This window comes from Protopterus annectens, chromosome 10.part0 (genome assembly GCF_019279795.1).
Source record: "Protopterus annectens isolate FY-2018-M chromosome 10.part0, PAN1.0, whole genome shotgun sequence".
Lineage (NCBI taxonomy): Eukaryota > Metazoa > Chordata > Ceratodontiformes > Protopteridae > Protopterus > Protopterus annectens.
The window spans coordinates 861,100,378-861,122,165 of record NC_056744.1 but is presented as its reverse complement, the minus strand read 5'-3'; the positions used below and the strand labels follow the sequence as shown (position 1 = coordinate 861,122,165).

The window sequence follows — 21,788 nt, the reverse complement described above, 5'->3', positions numbered from 1 at the left end:
ATATTGTAACATATGAAAAAGGCAATTTAGAGCTCTCATAGATAAGGTAGTGAATGTGTAAACCTTTTTGCCCCATCTCTCTAATGACCTAGCTTCCCTGTTGGAGGGCAATGGATTTTTAGAGGTGGAGGCTGAAACTCCTTTAGGCCCCTGTGAAATAGTTTCCAAATCAGCAGTATGGGCCCTGAATAAATGGGAAGGAGTTTCTGGGACCCTGTAATACCTGTCTGGCTTGGCTGGAGCAGGAGGAAGAGAATCAGGGGTAGCATTAGAGTCAGAATATAAATCATCCAGAACATCAAGTACAGGAGGAATAGCTAAGGGCCTGTGCTGGGGCTTCTTAAGGAAAGTCCTAAGGCGTTTCCTAGAATCAGAACATTCCTGACCTTGCCACTTGAAATGTTCCCTCATAGTGTGCAGAACTTCCCCAAAAGAAATATCCTCAGGAGGGGAGGCCGAGGGGATGGAATCTTCTGCATCCGAGTCCTCATAGGTCTGGAAGAGCTCTTCCTGGCTATCAGAGTGGACAGAGCCCTCAGAATCTTCATCTGAAGGAATAGGGTCAGAGGGTTCAACCCGGGCCTTTATCAGAAGGAGGCTGGGATCCTCTCTCAGGATGGGCCTGTGAACCTCTAATCATGGAAATTAAATCAGCAGCCATGGACATAATTTGTGTCTCTGGAGTAGGCTGAGGTAAGGATTTAGAAGTAATATGCTTTGTTTTGCTGGCTGCCTTAGCCCTAGTGTAGGCCTTAATAGACATGGCCATAGGAAGCCTGGCAACTCCACGTGCAGGAGTGACCTTGTCTACAGCAATGGTCTCGGGCATTTCCTCGGTTTCGGTATCCGGAGGAAAATCGATAACTGGCGTCGGAGTGATGTCCAGAATCGGAGTCGTTGGTAATGCGGTGTCTTCGGTTCGGAGCGGTGGAGAGACCGTCTCAGAGGGAACCGGAGCACTCGCGCTAGGTTTTGGCGTGGAGTCGGTGGTAGACGCGGGCTGAGGATGTCGGTCCTGGTCTTTCCGCTTTTTGGGAGTTTGCGATGTCGGAAGATCCGACGGCATGGTGTAAGCAAATTTATCGGCGAAAAAATCTTCAGCGAACTCCGCCCGGCACCTGAGAGTGCGCTTGTTGAAGCGAGCACAGGCTACACAGGCCAAGACGTCGTGGTCTGGGCCAAGGCAAGGAAGACAGTAAGAGTGGAAATCCTTATGAGGTATTTGTTTACCACAAGAAAGACAATTGTTAACTTTTTCAGTAATTTCTGACATCGGCTGAGGCAAGAAAAGGTCCCCAACGGGGTACTTAGCTTTTTTGATGACTTCGGTATCGAAGAATACAGGAGCTGACCGACCGGCACTTGCGAACTGCTTCTGCTTCGGGCACCGCGCGGCAAGAAAGACTGAGGAAAATGGCGTCGGCTGATGCTTATGTACTCCAGCCGCTCTAACGTCGGAGAGAAATGCGACATCAGCCGACGTCGGACCCAGACTTTGGAATCCGGCCGACCGAGGGCTGCCTGAGGCAGGAAAACCCACATGTTATGACTGCAGTTGCATTCTTGAAGGACATCCAGCCGACACCATTTTCTTCAGTTTTTCTTGCCCCAGATGTCAGGTGCCCCCAGAAGGAAGGCAATACATAAATTTATGTAATAATGCAATGCAATATAATAAAAATACAGTAGTTGCAAGCAAATACACCATAAATGAATACCCCAATCAGGTTGTATGAGGAGGTGTTAGCCAATAGGCCTGTCCCAAGAGGGGAGGAGGGAAGGAAACCTGGACTGCAGCTGTATTAGCACTCGAGAACATCTACATTTTTGGTAGGTACAAAACTGTACTATGTTCATTGTGCATACAGCTGCAGTCATAACAGATGGGTAGAATCCCAAAGCTAAAAAAGGGGTGGTAGGTACTAGGTGGAACTAGGAGGAGCCAGGATGCCCTGCAAGACTGCAGTGGCAAAGCCTGCTCTAGTTTTGGAGTATAATGGTAGGTTGTAGTGCTTGGAGAAGGTATGCACAGAACTCCAAGTGGCTGCTTCCAAAATCTTTGGTAGGAACTCCTCTGAGGAAAGCTGCAGAGGTAGCTGTGGCCCTTGTGGAGTGAGATCTGATGCCTGCAGGGACAGTTTTGCCATGAAAAGAGTAACAAAAGCGTATGCAGTGGGCTATCCATTTTGAGATTGTCTGTTTGGAAATTGGCTTCCCTTGAGCTCCTATAGCATAGGACACAAAGAGTTGTTCTGATTTTCTGAAAGGCTTTGTTCTGTCCAAATAATAGTGCAGCTGTCTGTGGATGTCCAAGGAATGTAGTAGTCTCTCCCCTTTGTTTTGAGGATTAGGGTAAAAGGTAGGTAAGTGGATAGCCTGATTCAAAGCCACCCTGGATACCACCTTTGGCATAAAGGACGGGTTGGTTCATAAGGAAACTCTGTCCTGATGGAAAATGATGAAAGGCTGCACAGCCATGAGGGCTTGTAGTTCGGATACCCTGTGAGCTGAGGTGATAGCCAGAAGGAAGGCTGTTTTCCAGGACAAATATTGCACATCTGTTGAGGCAGCTGGCTCAAAAGGAGGCAAGGTCAGCTTTTCTAAAATGAAATTGAGGTCCCAAGCAGGTATTGGTTGTTTCCTTGGGGGTTTTACATTCTTAGCCCCTCTGAGGAACTGTCTTAAGAGGGGGTGAGAGAATAAAGGTGGACCAGTGTTGTATTCTGCAGAAATGGCTGAGGCATGGATTTTGATGGAGGAAAATGAAAGTCCACGGCTTAGCAGCTCAGCTAGATACTGTAATATTTGAGGTAAATTCAGTTTTCCAGTATTCCGGCCATTTTTCTCATTCCAGGCACAAAACAGTTTCCATTTTGCGGAGTAAGCTTTTCTAGTAGATGGCCTTCTGGCCTCCAAAATGACATCCTGCACCTCCTTGGAGAGTAGGGTCTGTTGTGAAGCTAAGGAATCTTCCATGCGGCCAGATTGAGTGTTTTCAGCTGACTGTGAAGAGTTTTGAAGCTGTGCTGAGTCAGAAGAAGAGGCATTAGAGGTAGGGTCCATGGTGGGGAATGCGTCAGACTCCTCAGAAGTGGGTACCAGTGCTGTCTAGGCCAGTCTGGAGCAATGAGAATCATCTTTGGTCTGTCTGCTCTGGTTTTTAATAGAACTTTGGGCAGCAGAGGAACAGGTGGAAAGGCATAAACTGTCATTGTTGTCCAACTGAAAGAAAGAGAGAGCGTCCACTCTCCAGGCCTGTGGATGAAAAGTCCTTGAGCAGAATTTTGTCAATTGGTGATTTTTGTGGGAGGCAAAGAGATCTATGTCTGGCCTTCCCCATGCTTGAATTATCTCTGTAAAAACTTGAGGATGCAACTTCCATTCGTGTGGATCTGTCATATTTCTGCTTAGGTCGTCTGCCAGCGTGTTTTCCTTGCCTGGCAAGTACTGTGCTTGAAGTTCGATTTGTAATTCCAGAGCCATGTTCCAAAGTGACATAGCCAGCCTGCATAGGGGGTATGAATGGGTTCCTCCCTGTTTGTTTATGTACCACATTACTGTGGCGTTGTCTGTCCTTATCAATAGTTGACCTGGATGCAGAAGGTCTTTGACAGCTATAATAGCATTTATTACTGCTAGCATTTCCTTTTGATTGATGTGAAGGTGCTTTTCTTTTTGGGACCATTTGCCCTGAATGCACCAATCTGTCATATGCACCCCCAGGCGTAGTCCGAGGCGTCTGTTGTGATGACTTGATTTGCTTGAGGCTTGCAGAATGGGAGACCTGTTTGGCATGCTTGAGCCCACCACAGAAATTCCTATTGAAGACATGGAATTAGTGGTATTATTGTTTCCAAACTGTGGCTGTGCTGAGACCATAGTTTTTTCAGGTACCACTGAAGATTACTCATATGCAGCTTTGCACATGGGATTAGTAGGATGCAAGATGCCATGAATCCCAGAGCCTGCAGGATTTTCCTTGCAGTCAGCCTGATGAAATTTGCTAGTTTTCTGAAGTATTGAGTTAGTTGCCCCTGTTTCTCTGGCGTGAGGTAGGCCATCTGGGTGTTTGTGTCCAAGTTGGCACCCAGGAAAATTATTTTCTGAGAGGGTATTAGCCTTGATTTCTTTTTGTTGACTGCGTATCCCAGAGAATTCGACAACATTATTACAAAAGCCAGGTGTTTCAGAAGTATGTGCTTGCTGTCCGCTTGGATCAGGCAATCATCCAAATATGGGTATATTTGTATCCCTTGAAGTCTGTAATAGGCAATTACCGATGCCAGGCATTCCATGAATACTCTGGGTGCAGTAGATAAGCCAAAGGGCAATGCAGAGAATTGATAATGGGTTGAACCTGCAAGAAATCTGAGGTATCTTCTGCAATTTTGTCTGATTGGGACATGCAGGTATGCCTCCTTGAGGTCCAATGTTACCAGCCAAGACTCCTTGCCCAGCATGGGAAGAAGCTGCTGTAATGTGAGCATCTTGAATTTTGGCACGAGTAAAAATGTGTTTAGGATGGATAGGTCCAAAATAGGTCTCCAATCTTTTCCCTTCCTTGGTACCAGGAATAGTCTGGAATAAAAACCTCGACCTTGTTCTTGAGTAGGTACCTCTTGAATAGCTTTCATGTCCATGAGATCTGAAATTTGTCTTTGTGCCTCTGCCCTTTGATTGTGTGGCAGGTTTGGCATGCCTCTCATTTTTGGAAGGGTGTGAAAATGGAATCTGTAGCCTCTGTTTATAATGTTCAGGACCCATTTGTCTTTTGTGACAATGTGCCAATTTTTCGAAAATAATGCCAGTTTTCCGCCTAAGGGTGCTGCCATTTGAGCCTTGCTTGGCATGCAAAGGGGAAAGTCATTGGGTTTGCTTTCTGAATGGCTGCGAACTATCCTCACCACCTCTGTGTAGGAGCTTGCCATTGTCTGCCTCTAAATGATCCTTGAGTTTGCCCTCTGCCCCTCGGGTGCCTGTATCTACCTCTTTGGGGTCTGTCCGTGGCTGGAAAGGACCAATTTTTGGAAGGCCAATTTCTACTGAAACGTGGAGGTTGTACCTGTAGAAAATCTTTCACTGTTTGCATTGATTTAGCCTTTTCCTCCATTTTCTTTAATACCTCCTCAGCTTTAACACCAAATAATACATCCTTTTGTAGAGCTGCATCTAGTAATTTAGATTTGACATGATCTGGTAAGGTTTGCTCCTTGAGCCAGGCATGTCTACGTATGACTGATCCTGTAACAGCAGCTCTACATGAGGCCTCTAGAGCATCAAAACCACATTGCAAGGTATGTTTACCCACCTGTTCTGCACTATGCATCAAATCCTGCAACTCCTTCAAGTCTGGTTGTTCAGGTTGTGACATTTTGCTTCTCAGCTGTGATAACAGAAACTGTTGGTACTTTAACATATGGAACTGGCAGTTTAATGCCCTCATGGTTAAGGTGGCCGAGGTGTATACCTTTTTTCCCCACCTTTCTAAAGATCTGGAATCTCTCTCGGAAGGCAATGGATTTTTAGCAGTTGAGGCCTTAATTCCCTTGGGGCCCTGTGAAATAGTTTCTGGGTCAGCCGCATGGCTTTTGTATAAAAACTGGTGAGAGTCAGGAACCTGGTAGTACCTGTCAGGCTTGACTGGGGCTGGAGGTAAAGAGTCTGGGTTAAGGCAGGCCTCCGAATACACATCATCTAGTATGTCTAAGACAGGAGGTATAGCCAGAGGCCTGTGCTGAGGTAGCAAGAGAAAATCCCTAAGCCTTTTCTTGGAGTCGGAGTACTCTTGGCCTTCCCAATGGAAATGTTCCCTCAAGGTATGCAAGGTTTCCCCAAATGAGTAATCCTCTGTGGGGGAAACTGAGGGAATGGACTCCTCTGCATCAGAATCTTCAAAAGGGGAGTAAGAATGTTCCTGTTCAGAGTGCTCTGAAATAATGGAAGCCTGGTCAGAGGAGGGGGATTCTTCCTCCACTCTGGGCCTTTTGTCCAGGGGGGGTGAGAACCCCTGATAAGAGTAATTAAATCCTCAGCCATTTTAAGCATCTGCTTTTTAGGCATGGGGCCTGGAGAAGGGCCCTGTGTAACTGGTCTCTTAGAATGCATGGCTGCTTTAGACTTGGTGAAAGCTTTGATAGAAAAAGAAGAGGAAGGTCTGAAGACACCTTGAGAGGAGGCAGACCTGTCTACATATTGAGTTTCACCACCAGGAGTGACTTCGGTATCTGTAGTCGGGGTGTGGGTCGAGGAGCCTGCGACCTCGGGCACAGTAGACACCGCCAATGAAGTGTCGTCGGTAGGCAGGGGCAGCGTAGGCGCATCGCTGAGAACCGGACCAACTGTAGCCGGCTTTGGCGTGGTGTTGGTAGGGGCTGCGGACCTAGTGCGTCGGTCCTTATCTTTGCGTTTTTTAGACAAAACTGGAGTCGGAGTATCTGACGACATAATGTAGTTACATTTTTTACCAAAATAGTGCTGGGCGAACTCCGCCCGACGCTTAATGGTGCGTTTGTTGAAGGTAGCGCAAAAACGACAGACTGAGACGTCGTGGTCTGGGCCTAAGCAAGGAATGCAGAGGGAATGAAAATCCTTATGCGGTATTTGCTTCCCACATGAAATACAATTATTAACTTTGTCTGACATCGGTCTGAGGCAAGAAAAGTTTCCCCAACGGGGTACTTAGCTTTCAAGAAGACTTCGGTTGCAAAATTGTCATAATTTCAGGAGATGGCCGACCGGCACTTGCGAACTGCTTCTGCTTTGGGCACCGCGCGGCAAGAAAGACTGAAGAAAATGGCGTCGGCTGGTTCTTTTATACCCCTGTCACACTGATGTCAGGGAAGAAGCGATGACAACTGACGCCGGACCTTGACTTTGGAATTCGGCTGACCGAGGACCCACCTGACGGCAGGAGAACCCATCTGTTATGACTGCAGCTGTATGCACGATGAACATCCAAAACAACTACGAGTATACCATGAATGCCAGGGGTAAAATAAGACGAGAATTTCAATGACAAAGTTGAAAAACTGATTATTTAATGTAAACAAAGGAATAAAATAAAATGGTTTAGCGCTTTCATCTAAAATCATAGACTTCATCAGAACCCATGGTACAATGACCTGACAGTTTAAATACTCTACTCATCCAATCATTTTACAGTGTTGAGTTAATGAATAATTAATTATGGTTTGATTCATATGACATCATATCCTACATACATCCAAGTCCTACACCACTTAATCATTCTGATGCATTAAAACAGAGTGCAAAGATACAATGAATTAGTATTATATTCATTTATACTCATTGTTGACTGGATTAGTCCCATTAGGCCAGTGGCCTCTTTTCAAGGAACACCTGAAGTGGTATTCATCCTTACTAGTAGAAATTTGACCAGGACACCTGGGAACTTCCCCTATGCATCATTATTGTGAGTGGGACCCATTTTGGAGGAGCACCTTCCATTTCCGTTCTAGGAGCAGACGCAGCCTGGAGAAACAGGGAGGCAGATGGAGTGGTTAAAGAAATGAAGGAAAAAGTAAATATTGAGACCAGAAAATATGGGCAGGATTCTGAGGAAATGTTTCAAAGAAATCTGCTTGATGGAGATGAGTAAGCAAATGATGGATGTACAACTACAACCCTCCAGTCGCAAGGGTTGTGGGATGATTTATTTTAAGAAATGGTGGTGCAGAGTGAACCAGAAAATAATGGAGATGTTTCCTGGGGGGGGGGGGGGGGGGGTATGGAGAAAACACAAAAGGAGGATGCAAAGACAATCTTGAAGAACAGCGGTGTACTGGAAAAGAAAACACATGCAGAGAAAGTAAAAGAAGGCAAAAGTGGAGTAGCAGAAAAGAAGAAAATGAAAAATGGAAGTATGTGGTAAGGATTCAAAGTAAAGACAAATAAATGTGCAGGTATGAACTGTGGGACAATTTAATAGCTCCTTTGAGTAAAAGCACATGAGGTAAGAGCATTTACTCTTATTAACAAAGAAACATTTTGTGACATTACATTTGAGACTGTTTTTCAATAGAACATCTTCTTGAAGAATATGAAAAAAAACAGACTAACGCATGAAATCTTTATGTGATAACAGCATTTAGCAGGGAAACAAAAAAGAAGATCCATGTATAATTTTGAACAGAGGTACAAAGAGAGACTTTCAAAGGACATTCGAAAGCTTTATGTAAAGAAGTACTGGACACTACAAAAGTTTATGACAAAAGGGTTTTAAGGACTGTTTTTTAGGATTGTAATATTGTGTTAAAAACAGAAAGAGAAAAAATATACATATACAGAGCATGATAAATGTGGAGGGGAATAGGGGTGTTGTAAAATACTGGTGACAGCCCAAAGTACATGTTTTGTGTTTTTGTTTTTTGAGTTTTTTTTTTTTTTTTGTGGAAAAGGACATTTGATAACGGTGACAAATGCAAATGTTATATTTGTGAGGATATGGGACTTGATGTGAAAAAAAAGTGAATTGAAATGTTACAAATGTAATAAAATTGGACATTTATGGATGGGTTGCAAAAATGAAACTAAGAGTAAGGAAAAAGAAAAGAAAATGAATAAAGAGAAGAATTTTAGAAATAGTAGAAACGGAAGAAAAATTAGCTGAGAAAAAATAATAAGGGAGACATAGAAGAAGGTACTGAAATAAGAGATGAAAATGGCATAAGTTGTGAGGTAGTAAGAAAAAATATATATTGGTAAAAGGGTAAAAGACAGAAAAAGAAAATTTAAAGGGATAAGTACAAAAGAAAAAAGAAAGGAAATAGATGATGGGGTGTTTGACTCACAGACACATGGTACAGCGATTGATTCTCACCTTCAGGGGAAGGCTGGTTGGGCTTGGAATGGCCTTGTTGGGAAAGCTGGCCTAGTAATTAGCAATGAACTTATGAAACCAAGAATTTAAGAAAACAGGAAAATGAGAATTTCAGAGTGCTTTCTGTAAATGTGAATAATATTAAGAATATAGTAAGAATAATAAGAATTTTGGAGTGATGTAACACATGTGATGTAAATATAATTATATTAGAAGACACTAGATTTTTAACAATTGAAGAAAGATTACAAACAGGGAAACTATGGAGAGGAAAGGTAATCTGGAATTTGGAAAATTAGAGATGTTCTAGAATAGCCATAATCTGTAGAAATACAGCAAAGCTATTAGATGTAACTAGCAAAAATGGGAAGATTAACCACTATAAAATTAAAATAGAACAAAGTATACAGAATTATAACATTACATGCTTTCACTAATTGAAAAGAAAGGGAAAGCTTATTTCATCAGATTTTAGGCTATATAGTGATAAATATGAATATTACAATAATAAAAGACATTAATTGTAATTTAATAGGCAAGCATAAACAGAAAGGAAATGACATAAGAAAAATGTTAGAAGTTATAAGATGTATAAGTTAAATGTTTGGGACAAAAATTCATGGACTTACAAAAGGGGGCAGGTATAGAGCTGAAACAGATTATTTTATAGTACCAGAAGGTTTAGCTATAGAAGAATGGGAGGTAGTTGAAACAGGATTTTCTGATAATCTTGCAGTATGGCTAGAGATAAATGAAAACAATGAATATATAAAAATAGGCAAAGGAGTAAAAAGGAAAAATGAGAAAGCGTGGAATGAAGAAGGAAATACATTAGTAATACAGTTACAGAAAGATCACATTACTAAGCAAACATTTTATAAAAACTGGTCCGAATGGTGGATAATATTTAAGGAAAAATATAAAACATGTTTTTACAGTAGCAATATGATGTGAGAAAAGTAGAGAAAGAAAAATATAAAAGAACATATAACGATGCATTGCAAGATTTAGAACATAGTGATATAAAGTACTTTGACAAAAGAAAAGAAAAAAATATATGAAGAAAAGCAAGAAAAAAATGCAAGAATTGTTACATAAGCAAATATTTTTTTTACAAGGAAAAAGAGAAGTAGTATTGAGTTACTTAAGCAAATTAGTAAAGGAAGATGGTAGTGTAATGAGAGAAATAAAAATGTAACACGAGAAATGGAACTCAGGAAAACATTATGAATTGTGTACTACAATACGTACAAGAAATGTTTAAAGAAAAAAGAAGGTGGTGAAAAACACATGCAAAGTAAAAAAAAGTTAACAGAAAAGGAGAATAAAGAGCTGGAAAAGGAGATTTCTTTAAATGAGTTAGATAAAGTATTAGGACAAGTAAATATAGATTCACTGCAGGCCCAGATGGAATAGGATATGAAATATACAAAAAAATTAAGGAATTGGCAAAAAATATTTTTTAAGACTTTGAATGAATGGTTATCTAATGAAGGGTTTACGCATAAATGATTATGTAGAGGATTATTTACATTAGTATGGAAGAAGGAAGAAAGAAGATAGTTAAAAAAAATGGAGATGTATAGTACTGAATAATAATGATTATAAGATCTTTATGGAAATACAAAAATTTGAAACTAAAATGAAAAATATTATGGAAGATAGCATATATAGTATAAAGGTGAAGGGTTGTCAAGAATTATTAGTTAGAGAAAATTGTGAACAATATTATGAACAGAAAAGAAGAGGCAAATATCATGACAGGAGACCTTTACAAAGCATTTGACACATTTGGACTTGAAATCTTACAGATAAGAATGAAAAAATATAAGTGAGAAAGTTAGAAAATTATGTATGTTAGCGTATAGTAATAAAGTAAAAATATTTGTTAATGACTGGTTAAGCCTCGAGGTACATATGAAGAGTTGTGTAAGACTGGGATATCTAATGAGGTGTATACTCTTTGCATTAGTTATGAATAATATAGTATGTGAAATAAATTACAAAATGAAAGAGGTGTGGTACAACACCTGAAGAGTTAAGAATTCCAGTTCTGTTAACATATGCAGATGACATTATAATAACTGTAAAAAATGTGGATAAAATAAGTGATAATTCACACAAATGACCGTCTAGAGATTATAGGGATGGCTTTAAATAAATGGAAAAGTAAAGGTTTAGGTGATGTAGTAAAGATTGGTGGTATATATTTTACAATGAATGAAATTTCTGTGTTAGGTATAATATTTGGTAATAAACCTAAGTATAATTCAATGGGAAAAAAAAAAAAAAAAAAAAACAAACCAAAAATAATTCAAGGGGGTGTTAAAATCAGGAACAATTTTAAAATACTACTCTAACCTACATAAAAAAATTAATATAAAATCTTTTTCATAAATATGCATTTTTTTTGAACGGGAAGTATAAAACTCCATTGACTGGCATTACTGACTAACTGTAATCATGAATGATTTGCCAGAAAATTAAAAATGTTATAAGGGACAGGACAAACATTTGAAGCAAAACCAACATTCTGCAAAAATAGGAACAGTTGAGAAATATTAACAGCAGTCACAAGGGAATGTCTGGTCACAATAACCCATTCCAGGATTTTAATAATTTTTTGGATATGTAGGATTTTAAATAATGCTGTCATGATGTTCTGAATGTTATTACAACTGTCTATGAATAAGTTTCATCAGAAGAACTTGTAGTTTTAAAGACTGAGATAATTAAAAAGTACAGTTTTGTACCTACCATAAATGTAGATGTCCGAACAGGATAGCATCTGCAGTCCTAACAAATGGGTTGTCCTGTCGTCAGGCAGCCCTTCGGTCGGCCGGATTCCAAAGTCTGGGTCTGGCCTCGGCTGGTGTCGCACTTCACCCGACGTCATCTCTCCTGGTCTTCGGGTATAAAGGCATCAGCCGACGCCATTTTCCTCAGTGTTTCTTGCCCCAGATGCCAGTTGCCCTCTTGGAAAACTAAATTTTGGATAAATGCCAATGTTTCCAAAAAAAATAGTGGGCAAACACAAAAAATAAGCATGTATGTACATATATACAAACAAATACACCATAAGAGATCCCCCCTAGCTAGCTATTAGGAGGGTAAGTACCCTAGGAGTACCACAGAGGGGAAGGAGGGTGGGTAATCCTGACTGCAGATGCTATCCTGTTCGGACATCTACATTTATGGTATGTACAAAACTGTACTATGTCCTTCAAAGATGCATCTGCAGTCCTAACAAATGGGTAGAATACCATAGCCAAACTAGGGGAGGAGGAAGAAGAATTATGGTGTAGTTAGGATCCCTTGCAAGACAGCAGTGGCAAACCCTGCTCGGGATCTAGAGTATAAAGGTAAGTTGTAATGCTTGGCAAATGTATGCACGGAGGTCCAAGTAGCCGCCTCAATAATGTCCTTGGTAGCCACTCCTCGTAAGAAAGCTGTGGTAGTGGCTGTAGCCCTTGTAGAGTGAGGTCTTATGTTCTGTGGAATTTGCTTTCCATGGTAGGAGTAACAGAATCTTATGCAATTTCCTATCCATTTGGAGATTGTCTGTTTGGAAATTGCTTTTCCTTCCCTTCCTGTTGCATAGGCTACTAAAAGCTGGTCAGTTTTTCTATTAGCTTTGGTTCTGTCCAGGTAGTAGCGTAACTGTCTATGTACATCCAAGGTATGCAGCAGTCTTTCCCCCCTGTTCTGTGGATTGGGAAAGAAGGTAGGTAGGTGGATTGCCTGGTTTAGAGACACTCTGGATACCACCTTAGGCATAAATGTAGGATTAGTTCTCATGGACACTCTATCTTGATGGAAGATTAGGAAGGGTTGTACTGCCATTAAGGCCTGTAGTTCCGAAACCCTTCTTGCTGAAGTAATTGCCAGTAGGAAAGCAGTTTTCCATGATAGGTGTTGAAGATCTGCTGTTGCTGCTGGTTCAAATGGAGGGAGTGTCAATTTTTCTAGCACAAAGTTCAAGTCCCATGCTGGTAATGGTGGTTTCCTAGGAGGTTTTACATTCTTGATTCCTCTGAGGAACTGCCTGAGTAGAGGATGTGAGAAGACAGGGGGATCGAAGCTGTATTCTGCAGAAATAGCTGATGCATGTATCTTGATGGAGGAATAGGACAGGCCTGTATGGAGAAGCTCTGCCAAGTACTCTAGGATGTTAGCAATATCTATCTTTGACGCATCTTTTCCTCTTTCAGTACTCCAAATGACAAACCTTTTCCATTTTCCTGCATAGTTCCTTCTTGTTGAAGGTCTGCGGGCTTCAAGGATAATGTCTTTAACCCTTTGGGATAAATCTGGGTTAGTTGCTGTTATGTGATGTTCCAGGCAGTCAGTTGCAGAGTCTTTAGGTTTGGATGCATGATGTTGTAGTTGTTCTGAGTTAACATCAAAGGCATCAGGGGTAGTGTCCACATTCTCCCCCGAGACATGCTCCTCAATGGATACCAGTGTTGTCTTGGCCAATTCGGAGCTATCAGAATTATCCTTGGACGTTCCTCTTTGATTTTCAGTAGTACCTTGTGCATCAAAGGAAGAGGTGGAAATGCATATGCTGTCAGGCCTTTCCAACTGAAGGATAGAGAGTCCACCTTCCATGCAAGTGGGTGGTATGTCCTTGTGCAGAATTTCTTGAGCTGGTGATTGAGTGGGGATGCGAATAGGTCTATTTGTGGCATTCCCCATTTCTTTGTGATGGCCTTGAAGATGTCCGGGTGTAGCATCCATTCGTGAGCATCCGAGGTAGTTCTGCTTAACATGTCTGCTAGGATATTTTCTTTTCCCGGTACAAATATTGCCTGTAACTGGATGTTGTAGCTCAGAGCCATATTCCAAAGGTCCAGGGTCATTCTGCATAGGGGATATGAATGAGTGCCTCCCTGTTTGTTGATGTACCACATGACTGTGGTGTTGTCTGTCCTTATCATTAAATGGCCTTCTTTGAGGAATGGTCTGAAATTCTGGATTGCTAGTTTTACTGCCAGCATTTCTTTTTGATTTATGTGCAGGTGCAGCTGGTCTGGAGTCCATAATCCTTGTATGCATTTGTCCAGCATGTGTGCCCCCCAGCCTAGGTCTGAGGCGTCCGTTGTGATGGTTTGGCTTGCTTGAAAGTTGTGGAAGGGCAAGCCTGGGTTTGACTGGCATGCTTGAGCCCACCATAGGAAATCTTGTTTCAGGCATGGGATTAGTGGGATTTCGGTTTCTAAGCTGTGCCTGTGTTGGGACCATAAATTCTTTAGGTACCACTGTAGCTTTCTCATATGCAGTCTGGCATGGGGGACCAGGATTATGCATGATGCCATGAAGCCCAAGACCTGCAGTACTTTTCTTGCTGTTAGTTTGTTCTGCTTTGTTAATGCCAAGAAGTAAAGAGGGAGTTGTTCTTGTTTTTCTGCAGTTAGGAATGCCATCTGTTTTACTGTGTCCAATTTCGCACCCAAGAATGTTCTTGTTTGGGATGGTATCAGTCTTGACTTTTTTAGATTGACTGTGTATCCCAGGGCTTGTAGTATGCAAATGACTCTTTGTAAGTCTTTTGTCAGCTTGCTTTTGTTGTCCTCTTGTATCAGGCAGTCGTCCAGGTATGGATAAATTTGGATTCCCTGTAGCCTGCAATGAGCTATTACTGATGCCAGGCATTTTGTGAATACTCTGGGTGCAGTAGATAAGCCAAAAGGCAATGCTGAGAATTGATAATGCTCTGATCCTGCAAGAAATCTGAGGTATCTTCTGCAATTTGGTCGTATGGGGACGTGCAGGTATGCCTCCTTGAGATCTAGAGTTACCAGCCAACACTTCTTGCCCAGCATGGGAAGAAGTTGCTGTAGGGTCAGCATTTTGAATTTTGGGACAATGATGAATGTGTTTAAGACGGACAGGTCGAGAATAGGTCTCCAACTTTTCTCTTTTCTTGGTACTAGGAAGAGTCTGGAGTAGAATCCTTTGCCCTGTTCTGTTAGTGGTACTCTTTCCACAGCTCTCATCTTTATTAATTGAGCTATCTGCTTTAGAGCTTCTGTTTTTTGATTTGGAGGTAGGCTTGGCATTCCTCTTTTTACTGGTAAGGTGTGGAAGTGAAACCTGTAGCCTTGGTCTATGGTCTGCAAAATCCACTTGTCTTTTGTGATATAGTGCCAATTTTTTGAAAATAAGGCTAACTTTCCGCCTAAGGGTGCTGCTATTTCTTCCCTGGTAGGCGGTGTCAGAGCCAAGTCACTGTGATTGTCCTGTTGCAGTGGCAGTGGTTGTGTCTGTGCCTCGCTGGTTATTGCCTTGCCACTGCCGTCCTCTGTAGGCACCTCCTCTGGATTGATTTCTGCCTCTGGAACGTCTATTCCTGCCTCTCTGAGATTTAGAGGAGTCTGGAAAGGACCAATTTTTGGAAGGCCAGTTCCTGCTAAACCTTGGGGGCTGAACCTGTAAGAAATCCTTAACTGTTTGTACAGATTTTGCCTTCTCTTCCATTTTCTTCATTACTTTCTGAGCAGGAGTACCAAATAGACTGGCCTTATCCATAGGAGCATCTAACAGCTTTGCTTTAACATGATCCGGCAAGACCTGTTCTTTCAACCATGCGTGCCTTCTTATAACTGTGCCAGTCATGGCTGATCTAAATGAAGCCTCCAGTGCATCATAGCCACATTTTAACGAATGGTTACTAACCTGCTGAATGTTGTTTACCATTTCTAAAACATATTTCTTATCTAAGGAGTCATCAGAGGACAGTTTCTTAGTTAACTGATCAAGCATAAACTCTTGGTATTGGATCATATGAAACTGACAGTTCAAACTCTAGCTGAGAGAGTAGCAGAGGTGTAAACTTTTTTCCCCCATCTCTCTAAGGACCTGGATTCCCTTTCAGAAGGGAGAGGGTTTTTTGCTGAGGTCGAAGCTACTGCCTTAGGTCCCTGGGAGATAGTCTCAGGGTCTGCAAGTGGGGCCTTGTATAGGTGGTGATGAGTGTCCGGTACCCTGTAAAACCTATCTGGTTTGGCAGGGGCTGGAGGTAAAGTATCAGGAGCAGTGCAAACATCATTAAAAGCATCATCCACAACAGGCAGAACTGGTGGTATAGCTTAGGGCCTATGCTGCGGTAAGTGTAGAAAGGTCCTCAGCCTTTTTCTTGAATCTGAGAAATCTTGTCCCTGCCATTGGAATTGTTCTCTCATGGCATGTAAGGTTTCCCCAAAGGAAAATTCCTCTGGTGGAGAGGCAGATGGAATAGATTCTTCAGCATCGGAATCTTCATAAGTAGAAAAAGGAGCCTCTGGATGGTCTGTAATGTCTGAGTCATCCGAAGAATCATCTGAGGACACTGGCTCTGGGGGCTCTGCTCTAGGTCTCTTTTCTGGAGGCTGAGAGGCCCTGTCTGGGTGAGATTGGGATCCCTAATTAAAGAGATGAGATCCTCTGCCAGAGTAAGCATTTGTGAACTGGAACTGGGCCTGTGTGAGGGGGGCTTAACAGGCACAGATTTAGCAGTTTTGGCTGCTTTAGCCCTGGCAAAGGCCTTAATAGACATGGCTGCAGGAGGCCTAGCACCACCACGTGCTGGGGTAGAGACATCCAAAGGGATGGTGTCTGATAATTCAATAGGAACCACATTAGTAGGCAAAACTTCAGAGGCCGATTCAACCAGGGTAGCAGGGGCCTCGGTAGTAGTCATGGATTCGGCTGAAGATTGACCCGTTTGCTCGGTTTCGCCGAAACCGAGACACTCGCGTTTGCTTAACCGTGGTTTCGGCGAAACCGCGGACCGAGTGTCGGTCTTTTTCTTTCGTTTTTAACAATTTGAGAAGTCGGAGGATCCGACGGCATAATGTACGCAAAATCTGAGCTGAAAAACTGTTCAGCAAACTCCGACCGACACCTAAGCGTTCGTCGGTTGAAGGAAGCACAGGCTAAACAGGCTGCTACGTCGTGGTCTGGGCCTAAACAAGGTAAGCAGTAAGAGTGGAAATCTTTATGAGGTATTTGTTTCCCACAAGTTAAACAGTTATTTACTTTTTCTGACATCGGCTGAGGCAAGAAAGAGTCCCCAACGGGTACTTAGCTTTAGAAGTCTTCGAAGTAGTATTCGGTAGTAGTAATCTCTGGATCTGACCGACCGGCACTTGCGAACAGCTTCTGCTTCGGGCGCCACGCGGCAAGAAAGACTGAGGAAAATGGCGTCGGCTGATGCCATTATACCCGAAGACCAGGAGAGATGATGTCGGGTGAAGTGCGACACCAGCCGAGGCCAGACCCAGACTTTGGAATCCGGCCGACCGAAGGGCTGCCTGACGACAGGACAACCCATTTGTTAGGACTGCAGATGCATCCTTGAAGGACATCAGCATATGCTTAAATTCTTCAGCTGAAGCTTCTTTATTTTCGGACAGTTTAGTATGGCTTGACATTACCATAACATCCACACCATCAGCAAACAAGAGAAATAAAGAAATTGCATCTGTAGTCAACTGTCCAGCTTCAAAATATGGAACACTATACTATCTCTCATAGGGTGGAACAAATGTGCAAAATATTGAACATTTACTAACTAGCATGGTTAAAAACCTCTCTTTTTACTTGTATTATCACATACCCAGTTCTTCGCTCATTAGAAACTCTCGGGAGAAACAACCCAAGATGCAAAACTCCAAGACCCAAAATGTTAAATTGGCAAGCCTAGCACCCACCCCTCCCAAAAAAAGCACAATCATCTCCAGTCAGCATCAAGCAATACAGGTAAAGGCATGCTTGCAGCATTTATAAACATCATACCATAAAATTCATAACACCAACAATCAAAAGAATTAAAGAAACTACAGTCATAGTGAACCTTCCATCTTCAAAATGCAGAACATTACACTATGTTGCAAAATGTGACAAATTTACTAACAATTAAACTGTGGACTTTATATTTATAAGAAGTTCTTTGATATCCAAATATCTTTTTGCTGGTCTGCGCAGTCACTTACAACATAAGTTTCCTTTGACGCGCTTTATAAAACAAAAAAGTACACAGCAGGTGTAATACATTGTGTTTTACCACACAACCAGCTCTTCAAATATTAGAGGCGACTGTAAGATGAAAAAAGTCCATGATCCTACCATCCACACAAAAAATAAGCACATTATTCTCATCTTCTCTCGCTTAGCATCTCTACTTACAAATTCTCAGTGACAAACCACTTCCTTTCTTCCCATCTCAGTTATTATTTCTTGATTGTACTCGTTACATTGCTAATACTTTGATCTTTGACCCACACACACATGCATACACAAATCCACCAATTACAGACAGTTATATGACTATACACTTAATATGTGTGTTTGAGATAAAATGAATGAATACATTCATAAGCAAAGGCCCAGAAATGTACATCAGCTTGCTGATGTCAGAGGCATACAGTGCAACTCCTGTCTTCCATCTCAACTTCTTAGCTCAAGAATCAGAAACAAGGAACAAAATCAAGAACAGCTTTTAAATATTTCCATTATATATTTACAACATTGACAGAATAACACTCTTTTTATTAGCAAGCATTTCTAAAGGATACAAAAATCTGAAACTCACATGACAGTCACTATATTTGGAAACAATTTGCCAGAAGCCACAAATGTTAAAAGGAGCAGACCAAAATACCTTTCGGTATCTTTGCTTAAGAATTGTGAACAAAGACAAAAATAATGGGGACAATAAGGGGCAAATACTAAACATTATTTGATGCATTTGTTATCCAGGGAAACCCAATGGATTAAGTGTGCCTGGTAAGGGGTGACCCAGGAGCACTGTCTAGTTAGATGACTTTCTCAAAGTCGGTGAATGGAGGTGAAAGGATCCAAACCCCATAATCCTTTGACTTACAAACAGCAGTTTATTAACATAAGTGTCAGACCACTTTAAATCACTTAAAATGATAACAGAGCAATATGTGTTGCATCGAAGTGCATTCTCTGAACAATAAAAATTATAAAACTGTAATAACTTGGTATTATTGATGGACAGTAATCCTCAGTGGTTTACCAGAAAAAAAATAAGTTAATAAGGAATATTACTTATAGGTGGCGATTGGAATGTGATTTGCAACAGTGAAGATGTGTCTAAGGGGCCCAGAAGTGAAAGTATAGAAAAGAAGGTAGATTTTTGAAGAAATTTATGAAACTATTTGGCATGGAAGATGTGAATTAAGTAATAGGAGTTCAGAGTGAATGTACATATTATTCCCAAAGATATAAAAACTGTAGACTACACAGAATTTACATTTCACGGGAACATCTGCATTTACTTAAAGGTCTTGATATGCACCCAATAACTATTTCAGATCGTGCCCCAATAATAACTAAAATAAAAACACAGGGTAATGAAATAAAAATGATACACTGGCACTTTCCCACCTATCTGTTAAAAAAGAGGAATTTAAGGAATGGATAGTGGAGATTATTCAGGAGCTATTACAGAGGATATAATTTTTTTCAGAAAATATAGCTAGGGAGTAAGATAAAAATTAAGGTGGAGTTTAAAAATAAAAGAAAGGGAACTATGGTTAAGTAACAAGAATTAGAGGGACTGACAAATGTCAAAGTATTGCAGAATATGGGGAATCTCACATAAGAAGAGTATCAACTGCAAAATGTTAATAGGAAAATAAGGGATTACCTTGATAATATGCACGAGTTTAGAAATATTGCTGTTAAGCAACTGTTTTTTTAATAACAATAAAGCACAAAATCTTTTAGCACAATGACTCAGGCAACAGAAAGTAGAAATATGTCACCAAGCTTAGGGAGCCTATAACAAGGAAGATAACAAGAGATCCTGTAGAGGTATTACAAATATTTCAGAAATTCTACGAAAGTCTGTATAAAGGACCGAAACACGGAAATCAAGAAAAAATACAAATGGAAATATTTATGGAAGAATTAAATATTCCAAAGTTAGAGGTAGATCAGGCTGAATTACTAACTGTTAGGATAGGAGGAGATGAGATAAAATTGTGATGCATAACCAATCTACAGGAAAGTCCCCAGGACTAGATGGCATTCCTGTGAAAGTTTGGAAGCTAGGAGAAAAAAATGATAAAGATCTGGAAGGTTTTGTTTCACCGTATTTTAAGAGGATAAGTACCAACAGCTTGGAAGAAAGCAGTTTTAACTGTAATACCTAAAAAGTGTAAAGATCCACCACACCCAACTTCATACATGCCCAATTCAATCCTAAATCATGATTATAAAGTGTTTGTGTCTATAATGGCTAAAAAAATGACAAAAGTCAAAATAAATGACTTTCTTGGGTGGTGTAAGCCAGGGAACCTTGTTGGCTAGGCTTACGTAGGCCCTCGGACCGATAGCCTACCTATGAACCTATAAAAGTAATGCCAAAATTGACATATATGGATCAACGTAGTTTTGTGTTGGGAAGGCAAACATTTGACATTAACAGAACACCGATGATCCAGAAGGAAGCAGAATCTAAGAAAATACCATTGCGGTTGTTGGGTCTTTAATGCAGAGAAAGCATTTAACAGAGTAAGCTGGGACATAATTAGCAAGACAATGGAAGCATTTGCATTTCCTGAAAAAATTATAAGGTTGATTAGGAGGTGAAAATTAAAGTGGGTGGGGTTCTCTCTCTGATAATTTCTGCTTGAGCATAGAAACCAGGCATGTGTGTCCTCTTTCCACTTTGTTATTTGCATTATATTTAGAACCACTGGCAAAGAAAATAAGGGACTCAGTAATTCAAGGATATAATTGGTATGACAGTCAAGAAAAGCTGGCTCTATTTGCAGATGACATTTTATACCTGACAAAACCAGAAAGAGACATTATAGTACTGTGGAACATTTTCAGACAGTTTCAAATCTTTTTGGGATACAAAATTAATGAAGCTAAAACAAAGGCAATAGTGGTAAATTATGTACCCAAACAAAAATTGGTTCAGCAATATCAGTATCTATGGGGGCGTGATAAGATGAAGTATTTACCAATACAGATTAAAAATGATTCTGGTGTAGCAGCTAAGGATATGTGGGAAGAAACTAAACAAAGATAATATAAAAACTGAGAAAATGGAAGCTAGTTATACGGATATGGATAGCAAGTTGCAAGCAATCAAAATGTTTTTAGTCCCTTTAGTCTTATACACAGGTGAGGCACAATCTTAGCAACTAGAGGAGAAGTTGTGGATAGCAACTAATGAAGAGCTGAAGGACTTTATCTAGGAGGGGAAGACAGCAAGAGTCAAGTGGGGTAAACTGATTCTTCCAGCAGAACAGGGCGGATTGAGATTACTCGGTTTGAAGGGGTATTTCAGAGCTGCACAGTTAAGGGTCCTACACATAGCACAAGCAGAAAGCTATAATTCAAAGTGGAAAGGGATAATGTTGAAATGGGGGGAAAGCTTAAGAAACAAGGAGGGACAGGGATTTTGGATGCAGACCTTTAAGGAGAATAACAATAATCATAAGGAATATTATATCCATAAAGTAGCACAAAGTATTCTAAGAACTAAGCCAATATGGGAATGGAGAAAGGAGATTCTGCTGACATGGATGAATGCAATTAAGGATATAGACAATAGGCAAGAGGGGGTTGGAATTTATTGGAGAAAAAGTACAGTTTTGTACCTAACATAAATGTAGATGTTCGAGTGTATACACTGCTGCAGTCATTACACTGCCGTCAGGCGGTCCCTCAGTCGGCCTGAGTTCCAAAGTCTTGGTCTGGCGTCGGTTGCTGTTGCTTCTTCCCTGGCATCAGTGCGACAGGGGTATACAAGATGCAGCCAACGCCATTTTCTTCAGTTTTTCTTGCCCCAGATGTCAGGTGCCCCCAAGTAGGTAGGCAATACATATTGCTAATAAAACATGTAAAAGGAATAAAAGGAATACCTTCAGTTACAAGCAAATACACCACAAAGGTTGTACAGGATAGAAAAGGTATAGAAAAG

The 21,788-nt window shown here is 41.0% G+C and overlaps 1 protein-coding gene across 1 annotated transcript in view; it reads right to left on the bottom strand.

Annotated features, from left to right (window-relative positions):
- TGFBR3 (transforming growth factor beta receptor 3) overlaps window positions 1-21,788 on the bottom strand; it is a 2,354,992-nt gene that overhangs the window by 2,111,780 nt on the left and 221,424 nt on the right. The gene's annotated exons all lie outside the window — the stretch shown is intronic.